A 12057-nucleotide genomic window follows, 5' to 3' on the forward strand; every position below is an offset into this window, starting at 1 on the left:
GAGGTCTTATGTGTAGTTATTGTGCAATTGCTCCTGGACCCTGCTCACTGTCGATATCCGTGAGTGGACATGTCTCAGGATTCTTCCAGGCTTTGGATTCATCCAGAACCCATTTCTTTTTCAAGTGTTGTGAGAATAGTTCATTTCTTAACAAGTCTGATTTTTTAAAATTCCCTTTGCAGTGTTGGCTTCAGTTTGTCTTATTTACATTTTTTAAATTGCTTTGGTGTTACCATGAGTCTAAAATGAAGTTTAGCCATCTTTCTGCCTGTCCTGAGAACTTTTATATTACATTAGTTTAAAAAATTATTTGTTTATGATATTAAATTTAAAAAACAGACAGCTGGTCCCCAATTTGGTGCCACCAGTAATTCTTGTTAAGCTAAACATAATACTGATTTTGTTGGCTTGACACGGGGTAAAGGCATGTGAAGAGAGTGGACTTCTAAAGATTATTCTCTTCAAAAGAACTTAATGAAGTAACATTTCAATTACTCAAAGACTAATTTTGGTTGAAGTTCATTATCTAGATCCCACTACTGTTTGTTTTTGGTCTTTGACAGTTCACCAATACTTTCAGAAATTTACTGGATAAAATAGTTAAAACAGTGGAGATGAAATTCCATAATTTTAAATTATCCCCTGTGGTAGGGAAGGAGGTTGAACTTCGAATGTTTCGGTTGTTCATGTGCTCTGTGTTCACATGTCCTACAGGATCATGTGTTGTCACTGAGGATTCTGAAAGTAGGAAGCCTTAGTTAACATGCTGGATAAATCTTGAGGAGGTCTTCTTCCTCTAGGCTGCTTTTTTTCCCCCAAAGAACAACCTCTTCAGAAGAGCACCATTAAATTGGTTAACTGAAGTATGAATTACGTGGCTTTGCTCACCCACCTGTTGTCTTTTCTCTCAGGTTTTATTTATCTAAATGGTTTTTGTATTTGAATACTGTAGCCATGGTGTGGGAGCAGTTGAGGACTTCCTTTCTGCACCTTTGTAGTTAAGAGTTCATCTTCTCAAGAAATGAAGTTGTGGTGGATTACTTCCCATTTTGTTGTTACCCAGAAATCTAGGTATCAAGGCCCTAGGATCACAGCAACCACGTTGTAGGCCTTTGGAAATGTTGGGAAGAGATTACATTCAAGTAACTGCTAATGACCTTCCTCTCTGTTAGAGCAGTGCTGGCCCGGGATTATATTTTTCTGAATCTAAAGGCAAATTAGAATTTCTAATACCTTGTTTCAGTCTTCTACTTTTCTTCCCATACATAATTTAAATCTCATTATTGTATAATGTTTCAAATTATGACCTTGATTGAAGGAAGTCTGCTGTTTTGTAGGAAAGACTTTCTGTTAGATGAACATCAGAATCTCTACTAAAACAAAACTGAAAAATGAGGCAGCCTTAAAAGTGCTTAGGTGAATGCCTTTTGGGGCATAGAAAAACCATTAGGTATATGTAATGCACCTATAGTTATTCCTTTAAATAAATTTTGATTTTTAAAAAAATTGATTTATTGGCTTCTGTCAGCCTGACTTAATTAATTCCTTACATTGAACTGATCTTCCCCCTGGCAGCTGACGGTTAAAGTTTATTGTTTCAAGAGAAGTGAACTCACAAGGTTAAATGTGAATGTTCCCAAAGGTATACAGCCTTGTTTCAGGAAGAATGCTAATGCCTGTTTTACGATCAGTCATGCAGAGCCAATTTGGGGTTGCAAGGTATGACTTCTCTGGAAGCCAAGGTTTTTCATAAGGCGCTATGGTAAGGTCTGTAGCACTAATCCTCAGTGTGTTGTTGAGGAAACAAAATATCTTTAAAGAAGGATAAAGTAGGAATTAATCAGAAAATATTTTTTCCGGAATCATATTAGCAAATAAATATTATTTTTCTTTAAAGCAATTCTAATTGTTATAATCTTGCTACATTTCTCCCTACTTTCGTTTTGAAATATTCTTTATTACTAAGTAATATTTTAGGAAGAATTCACAGAAATAAGAGAAATAAAAGATGAATATTATCTGTGACATCTGCAGATTTAACTTAGCTAACATTGTGTGCTGATTTCTTTTAATGGTGAAATGGCATATTTAAGATTTTCAGTTTACAGAATTTGAAGTTAGGGTTCTATTTTACTGTGTTTGTTATTTACCAAAAATTCCATCTAGATAAATTGAGGTACACTTTTTACATAGAATTGTAATTTTTAGACCCCCACATTTCCTTTTTTTGTAGTATCAGCCTAATCCATCTGTACAAAAATTAATAGTAGCATGTTTCACAGTTTGTGCACTGTATGTACACAGGAAATTTCCCTTTAAATCTTAAGAGCCTTTAATAAGCTGAGGACAGAGAGGAGTTCATTATAAATTAGAAGCAAATAATGACTCAGGAATTTACTGTTATATTAACATGAAGCTTTTTTGTTTTGCCATCAGGCGTGAAGAAATCTTTATTGAAATCTTTATTTTAACTTTAACTCTTATTACATTACCTTATTTTCATTCTGATTTTTTGGTTATCTAAAAAAATTGTGGTTTATATATCTTAACAACTAAGCATCATTTTAATGTCTGCATTTAAAAAAAAGGCTTTCCTATAAAATTTCCTATATGAAGTATACATTAACTATTAGAATGCAAATAATGAAATCATTGGCATGTATTTAAGGAAAAATTACATACGGAACGTAATTAGTACTCTCTAGTTAGGCATATTTGCTGAAATGGCTGCTGTGAAATGGCAAAATCGCCAATGAGAACGGTGAATTTTTGGGAACATGAATGTGATTTTATTTTTGAGTTGGGGGTTTGGGGTAGAGAAGCACTCAGATGAAGACAACATTTCCTTCATGATATTTTAAAGTTGGAAAAGAAAAACTTCCAAATTGGAACTTTTAACAAGGCACTTTATGAAAATGTTAATTTTATATGTGATTTATTTCTTAAGAGCTACTTTTGTTAACTTTAACTTATATCCTTGTATGCTAAGCCTTCAATATTTCTCTACTTGGTTGTTCTATACCCACCTAGTTTTAATTACAGCAAGTAATACAGAGTCAGTCGCATGAGGGTATCCATTAATTTCAGCGGCCCTTATAAGGCAGGCAGAAGATTTCTGTTCCAAGAGTCTTATTTTTGACACATGGTGAAAACAGTTCTTTAGAATCTTATTACCAGTATTTGCTTATTTGGAATAGCTTTCACATTTTTTTTCTTATGAAAAAATCCAATGTCAATCAGTTAAACCATGTAACATCCAAAGCAAAATTTTGTTGAAGGCTCTCCTTGTCTGAATTATTCTGGTGTGAAGTGTAGTGTACTAAGTTCTTCTGACCTTTGTAGTAGCTTAGTGTAAAGTTGTATGTATTTTAATATACATGCTCCGAGTAAAGTTTCAGAGAGACAACGTGCTCAAGAGAGGTGGCTCAGACCTGAGCGAGCATAAGCCTCACCTGGAGGGCTCGTGGGCCAGCCCAGCTTCTGATTCAGTAGGTCTGCGGGAAGGCCTGGGAATCTGCGTTTCTAGTGAGTCTCCAGGGCGTGCCCCTGCTGCTGGTCCCAGGACCTCACTTTGTGAGTCTTGACTCTGAGGAAAGAGCATTGACTTTGAAGTTGGGTTCCCCCTGTTCCCCATTAGTGGATTTATGTGGGGGGCATTATTTAATGCAGGTAGGCCTCCATCTCCTTAGCTATAAAATGGACATTGGTGCTGCCTACCTGGGACTGGGAGAAATGAGACAGTGAAGTTGGAAGTGCCCAGCCCCACATGCGTGGGTGCATGATAAATGCTGATTCCCTGTCAGTCCTCTCACTCTTCTCGAGTGGACAGTGACGAGCTGAACCCAGTGTCTCCTATGTTCCCCTCAGCTCAAATTCTGTTACTCTAAAACTTCTCCAGTTCAAGAGACGATGCCAGACACCATATGTCTGCTGGGTGCTTTACGGAGAGAGCAGTGATAACAGTGACACTGCGTAGACCATGGTTTTGGTTTTGCTTTTGTTAGGGCTTAGCATCTTGACTCTAAAGTTTTCAGTCAGGTTTATAAAGCAGCATTGAAGACATTATATTCAAGCACGGTTTGAATCCATGACGGTTTTATGGAGGCTGAGTGTATCAGATAAATGGGCTACTTTTTTCTAAGTGACTGGCCTTAAAGGAGTCTCCACTGCATTGCCTCCTACAATACATGTTCAAAATATGTAGTTTTCATTACCTTCTTGATTTTAAGACAGCATTAAACAATCTACAAAACAAATCCAAGCTAAAATTGTGAGCATGATTTAATATAGCAGCGAATTATTCAGTGTTTTATTTAAAAATAGTCACTAGGGTATTCACTGTTGTGAATTTTATAATCTTAAAAATTGACCAGGCTAAAAGTACGAGGCTAAAATACTAGTAGATTTTCTCATCCTTTAATTCCATCTTGGTAAAGAAAATAATCACAACTAGGGTGCTTTTGCCTTCCCCCCACCATCTAGATTTGCCTTACCATAAATATGGGGAAGAGTACATTCAATAAAAAGCACATGTAACTAATTGGCTGAGTTCGGAGGCATGTGGAACTCGAACAAAGTATCTACATCGAACAAAGTATCTACATCCGTCCAGTGTGCTCCCATTACACTGCTGACTGCTGGGTGCCCACAGGAGGAGCCCTGGGGCATGGGTGGGAGAGCTTTCCCCACACGATGGATGTTGCAACTGCATTTGTAATATCTATTTTAAAAACCAGAACAGAAAGAAGCTAGAAAGAAAGCAGACAGGACATTGAAAATGCTAATTCCCTCTATTAGTATAACATGAAATATCTGATAATGGCAAAAAACCCAAAAACTAAATGCTGAGGTACAATGTAGGGTAAAGTTCAACTAGTGTAATCTAAAGTGGATCCTAATAATCAAATTCGTGTTAGAGGTTAAGCAGCAATTCCTGTGTGGGACCACGTGGTTCTATTTAGTTTTCATCTGTAGTCAACCTGGTAAGTCCTTGTGAAGGTTTGTTTTGCCTCTAAGATATTTCCTAAACTAAAATTTTATAGTAAAATTTCAGTCCTCTTTGGCTAGTAAATTAAAGCTGAAGTTATCAGGTGTTAGCACACTGTGATGTGTTTTTACATAAGGCAAGTGTGCGTCATTCTCGTCAAGTTGCAACATTTTAATTTTATCTGATAGGTCTGTATTGAGTAATCAGCTATGTGCAAATACTCCCAGGGAAGTAGTAGTTAGTATTGAATTATTTTATATAAAAGCTCAATTACCAGACCCAGGAGGCCAGAGGTAATGAAAGAGTACTTTAGAAAGATGAAATGTTTATGATAAATTAAGGAAACAGTCTTTTAAATGTGTTTTCCTTGGTGTGGATAATTTAATGCAGATTTTTACCTCAAATTTGTTATTAAACTTGATAATTTTATTCCTCTATCTATTTAATAAAATGAGTATTTTCAGATCCTGGTGTGTTTAAAATTTAAAAATAATTGTAAAATTAATTCTAATTTCTACTTAATGTTACTAATTCTGTTATGATTTAGGGCCAAAACTATACCAGTTTTGGAGGCAATTTGCAACATTGCTTACTTTTATACTATATAATTTGGGAAAGATTATTTTATGGACAATGAATAACCTAATGTAAAATATGTATGATTTATTTTAATGCGTTATTTGTGTAAAATCATTTGTACATTCTACTTATAGCATGTATTTTCTATTTCAGTAAAAATACGTAAAAAGTTCAGATCTATCCTTGTACAAACAAGTATTTGATTGCTAAAGTTTCCTTTTATTAAAACATTTCCACTCGTTCATTCTTTCATGCCTAAATCTCTTAAGATGTGTTTCAGGTATTTGATAAAATAGATCTTCCTGTGGAACAATATGGTTCAGCTTTGAGAGACCAAACATTAAGCACAGTGAACTGCATCTTATGCATGTTGAGGTCTAAAGCCAACATAAAAGGTGAAATCTTCAAATAATCTAATCACTCTTGGGAAAGTTTCATGTAGGAAACTACATTCCATCTCATAATAAGGCCCTTCCCGTGAGTTTTTCCTCCACAGTTAGAACAGCTCACTATTTTATTGAGTATTATAGCAGTCAGAGTTCCACCAAGAAAACAAAAACTACTCAAGAATTTTAAACAGAGAAAATTTAAAACAGAATTGATTGCTCAGGTATTACAAGAGCTGGGATGACAAGCAGAAGACTGAGGTGACTCAGAAATTAGCAACAACAGGAAGCCAATACTAGGTGCAAAGGGAGGAAGTGGGGCCAAGCCCAAGGCCAGGGTCATGCAGCCGAAGCCAAACCACAGCTGAGAAGAGTAGGAGGCTTAGCAGGTGCTGCACCTGGAGGTGAAGAAGGTAAAGAAATAGGCTTTTCTTTTCTTTCTGCCATTGACTCCCACTGGCGGGACCTGACTGGAAGCCAGTGGCCACAGGAACTTGGGAAATGTAACCTTTGGGTGTCAACTCCTCCGAGTTAAAGAACAGAGGTCCAGCAGGCCCAGAGTTGGCACAGGCACTAAGTAGCTGGCTTGCATTTGGAGGCCAGATTGTATGGAAAACGTGTTTAAACAACAGAATTACAGCATGTGAAGATGTCCCAGTATAAGAAAAGAAGTACTCGGAAACCAAGATTGGTTTTGTCCATCTCGGGTCCACTCCAGAAAGAAGAATTGGGGGAAAATGCCTTCCCTGGACTCCTATTTCTCATCCTCATCCCTCCTCATCTACTTCCCACTGCCCCCCTTTCTTTTTTCCTCCTTCCCTCAAACTGGGCTAAAGGGAAATATGAGCAGCAGTAGTGCTTATTTAAAACCAAATATGAAAATAAGACATGAAACGTATATTTTAGTGACAGGAAAAAAGCTAAAGCATTCAGGATAATGTATTCATAGAAGTGTTGAGAAAGAGGAATTAAGAAAAATAATTTCTTAATTTCTTGAAAGACTCATAATCCTTAGGCTATCTTCACTATTTTTCATTCTTTTTTCTTTTTGCTCCCCTGAATGACTTCCACTGCCCTGTCTTCAAGTTTACTGATTCTTTTTTCCACTTGATCTAGTCTAGTGTTGAACCCCTCTTGAATTTTTCAGCGTGGTTATTGTATTTTTCAGCTCTATGATTTCTGTTTGTTACTTTTTAATGTTTTCTTTTTGTTGCAATTCTCACTTTATTCATGCATTTCTCTCCCAACCTTGGTGAGCATCTTTATGATGGTTATTTTAAGATCTCTGTGAGGTAAATCACATCTCCATTTCATTAAAGTCAGTTTCTGGATATTTATCTTGTTCTTTTTTTTTTGGAACATATTCCCCTGTTTCTTTACTTTCCTTGTCTCTCTGTGTGGGTTTCTGCATTAGATAAAACAGCCACCTCTCCTACTCTTGGCAGACTGGTCTTCTGTAGGAGATGAACCTCGTCAATCAGCCTGGTCTGAGCTCCTTGTTGCCTCTCAAACCTTTGTGATTGTCCAAGACACCATTTTTGTTCTTAGTGGCTCCCAGTAGATTAGGGTATGCCAAGACCCATCATTTTCCCAAAGGCATGAGAAATGCCTACATGCTCATTCAGGCTCCAGAGAACTAGTCATTGCCTGCCCCATCAGCTCCTTGATGCAGGCTAATTGGAAACGTGACCTTCAAGCAGCAGCTGGGAGAGTCAGGATGTTAAATATGCTGTCTAGCCCTGTCGAGGAGAAACTGGGAGCTGGGTGTTTTTGCTTACTCGTCCTGTGCTGAGCCAGAGGGAACAGTCATTAGGAGTGCTGGTGTACCCATATAGTACACTCGTTTGTTTTGTGTGCTCCCAGGGGACTGGTGAATGCTGAGCCCCATCAGCTCCCAGAGCTAGGTGATTTGAGAGCAAGTCGCTCAGATGGCAGCCATGATAGTTTGGGTGCTAGATGTGTGGACAAGCTCCTTCCAGGGATAAGCTGGAGACTTGGTTTTTGTGTTGGTGCAAGCTCAGGGGGAAATAATAGGGGATGTGCCTGCCAGCAGTTTCAGGCTCCCTAGAGGATTCCAGTCAGCTTCCTCATGGAGGCTGATTAGGAGCCGGACCCTCAGACAGCCTCTGAGTAAGTATGGAGTCAAATCCCTTCCAGGGAGAAATTGGGAGATGGGCGTTTTTGCCTGCCCCTCTGTGCTGAGCCTGGGGGGATAGCTGTGGGAAGTGCTGCATGCCCATTTGAAAACTGCCTTTTCTTTTTAATATGGTCCTGTAGGACTTGTGAACGCCAAGCTCTGTTGGCTATGAGAGAGAGGTGATTTGAGGGCCTGTCCCTCAGATGGCAGCCATAAAAGTTTGGCCACTAGATTTGGGGACAAGCTCCTTCCAGGGAGAAGCTGGTGACTTGGTTTTAGTGTTTGAGTGAGCCAGAGGGAGAAAGTGCCCACTGACTCAGGCTCCTGGGAGGATCCCAGTCAGCACTCAGACGCAGGCTGATTAGAAGCCAGACCCTCGGGCAGCAGCTGGGATAGTATGCAGTCAAATCCCTTCCAGGGAGAAACTGAGACCTGGGCATTTTCGCCTGCTCCCCCTGTGCTGAGACTGGAGGTGTAGCTGTGGGAAGCGCTGCGTGCCTGTTTAAAAACCGCTGCTTTGTTTTATGTGGGACTGTGAATGCTGAGCCTGTTGGCTATCAGAAGTAGGCAATTTGTGGGCCTGTCCCTGGTGTAGCAGCCATAAAAATTGGGACACTAGATGTGTGGTCCAAACTCCTTGCTCTTCAGGGAGAAGCTGGAAGTTGGGGTTCCCTCCTGACTGTAAAGCGCTGTGCCAGTGTGGGGTTTATGGCAACAATGTATTTCAGCTTTTCCTACCCATTTCGATGTAGATATTTTCTCAGTTGCCCAGTGTGTAGGGTGCGTTGAGTGTAGGAGTCTCTCAACTATTTTCTGGATTTCTCTCAGAGGGAATTAATCTGTGTGTAGTTGTATATTTGGTGCATCCATGGGAGGAGGGAAAGTCAGGAGCTTCCCATCTAACCGTCTTGGTGATGTCTTCTATATGACATTCTGAAGGGGCAATTATGTCCTCCTTTGGGCGGTGTAGGCCTTCCTCTTGTCTGAGCACCTCCATTTGAATCTTGCTGAACACCACCAATATTTGGTTTTAAATTGGCATTGAGGAGAAACACCTAGAATCAAATCTAGCCACATAGACGCAACCCACTGGCTAAGGGAATCTAAAATACACAACAGGTACTGCTTTCATAAAGATTAAGGAAAAACTCTTAACAGGTAAGTCCCTATACTTTCAAACAAATAGCAGATAGTCATGCTTTTGTTAAAAGACCAACCACTGTACCATCTGTACATGTCTTGCATTATTCCAGGAGGACCTGAGACCTAAGCAAGATGACAAGTCCTAAAAAAAATAATATGACTTTGGTGAGTGCATTTTAAAGTCATTTTAATGAGGGATCAGTTTCCACCTCCTGGGCCAGAAAACATTTCTGGTATATACACAAAAAGAAATCAAATAGTTAGGCCTATGTAGGGAATGATAAATTACATGAGCTTGGCAAAGAGCCTTACAAGGAATGCACTCAGCAGGGGTGGAGGATGGGATCAGGTGCTTTAAGAAACAGCCATTATGAAAGTTCCATAAATGGAATGGAGAGAAAAAAAAGACTAGCCTTGAGCGACAGCATCAGTCTGAGCTGCGCTAAACCCAATCTGAAAAAACCCCAGGAGTTCAATTAATTGTCCAATGAGGCACTTCAACATTCAAAATAAGGGCATAACTTGGAGACTGTTTTCTTTTGGGCGCATTTAATTCAGAACTATTATCCCTACTTGCTTGAATAGTGTTGAGAAACCACTCAGTCTTGGATGTACTTGTGTGAATCTGAATTTTCAACTCAGATAATTTTTCTCTTGACATTTATTTTAGATGGATTATTTAAAACTATAACCCTGCATGAAACTATTTCTCAGTTCAAGTCTTGCTGAATACTAGCGTCCCACGAGATTAACTGAGCGGATGTTCCAAAACAAAACAAAACACAACACATAAAAACAAAAGCTGATTCCGTGGTCGAATAAATTGGGCAACATGTTCACACGCTCCTGTTTTACTGCAGCATCATGTGAAATCTGTAATATCCAATAGAAACAATGACTCCCTAAAGGGAAGGAAGTCCAATTTGCAGTTTTCTTCAAACTTATTTGATTGCTGATCCCCACATAAGCCCTCGCTTTTTAGCTGCACATCTATCCATATATCTAGAGATGCGTCCGTTCCACAAGATATAGTTTAGAAAATGCTGATATTGAAGATGGCAAATGGCTGACAAAAGGTCGGGAATCTTTATGTACTTTTGTGTCATTTTGAGTTTTTCGTAGAAGAAATGTTTCCCCTCCTGAGATAATGAAGAGGCTAAATGGATGACATGTTTTCTAGCATAGATGGCCGATTTGAGGTGCTCTGGCAAGCAACTTTGTGTCCCTAATAAGTACAAAGTACTTTTACCTTCAGCTTGTAGTAAAACATTACACAGCATGAGATTGATAAGCAGTTCAAAAATAATATCTCCTATCCTTTTAAAATTAGATTCGGAAAAACCTGAACGAGCTTTGCAATTACTGCCAAAATGTTTCAGAGGGTGTTAGGTTAATAGAAGCTGGAGAGGGTGGCAAAGGAGCAGGTGCCTGTCACCAAGAATAAGGACTCTATTTGCTATGAGGATTTTAGGGGCAGCACTTTGTTATTGGGGTTTGGTAAGTGTATTTGTCTTGAAATTGGAATTATATTTTGTTGAAGTTTAATCATAAGCAGGGAAGCCTGTTTTCCTGAATATGAGAACGTACATTAGCTGATTTGGGCCATAATTGAAAATCATTGCCTTTAGCATATGGAATGTAATAATGGAAATGTTAACTTTATGATACATTGTTTTTCTTTGGTGAAGTTTTGCTTCAAGACCTGTTGGGCTTAGGGAGGGAGAGAAAGGGATGAAAGTCAAAACCTGGTTATTGTTGGAGATGACTACAAGACATACACACACACACACACACACACACACAGAGGTTCATTAAACTGTGAACCTCTGAGCTATATTTCATTCAGCAGGAACCTTTGCTATTAGAAATAATTCTAGTTGCATCTTAATTTTGCTTCTTCAATGAATATGTTAAGCATTCTTTAAAATCTACCTTTAAAAACATCATAAATATATTAAACAGCAGTTCTCTAGTTGAGAGTGCTAATTTAATTCAACAAACACTTGTGTGGATACCTACTATTTGCAAAGCTTCAGTGAATACACTGATGAATAAGATTGTCTTTAATCTCAAGGAGTTTATGATCTTTTGCGGGGAGATGATAAGAAAAGTATTAAAAAAAAAACAAAAATAAACAGGTTACAGTAGTTGCCATTATAGAAAGTTGAAAGGAAGGGATGTTCCTAGCCCATCAAGGGGTGAGGAAGGCTTTACACAGTTAGCGGCATTTGAGATGGACTTTGAAGGCTGAGGTCAAATTTTGAGAGGTGTGGTTGGTAGGGAGGAGATAGCAAACAACCGCACAGAGTTGGAAAAATTTGTGAGTGTTTGAGGAAAAGGAAGTCATCCAGTTTGGCATGAGTTGGAATAAGTGTTGGGGAGTAATGGGAAATAGACTTGGTAAAGCAAATTGTGAAGTACTTGGTATCAGTCAGCTTAGGCAAAGATGGCAGTAACAAAGGACTCTCCCGATCACAGTAAGAGAACAAGCTTATTGCTCACATTACGTTCCCACTATGGGTTGGCTGTAGCTCTGCTGCACAGCCTCTTTGTTCTGGGCCCAGGCTGAAGAAGCAGACCTCTCTGGGATATCATCAGTTCTGGCTGAGGGAAAGAGAATATGGCAGAACTCCGCGATGGCTCTCATAGTGGCATGTCTTACTTCTGCTCACATTTCATTTGCCAAAGCAAGTCATATGGCCAAGCCTGCCATGAATGGAGTAGGGATATATAATCCTCATACAGGAAGGGACAGCAGATATTTTGAACAATTTGCCAAAAGCTTTGAAAGCCAGCATGAGTCTTTTGCACTTAATCCTTTAGAT

The sequence above is a fragment of the Diceros bicornis genome, chromosome 10 (assembly GCF_020826845.1).
Source record: "Diceros bicornis minor isolate mBicDic1 chromosome 10, mDicBic1.mat.cur, whole genome shotgun sequence".
NCBI lineage: Eukaryota > Metazoa > Chordata > Mammalia > Perissodactyla > Rhinocerotidae > Diceros > Diceros bicornis.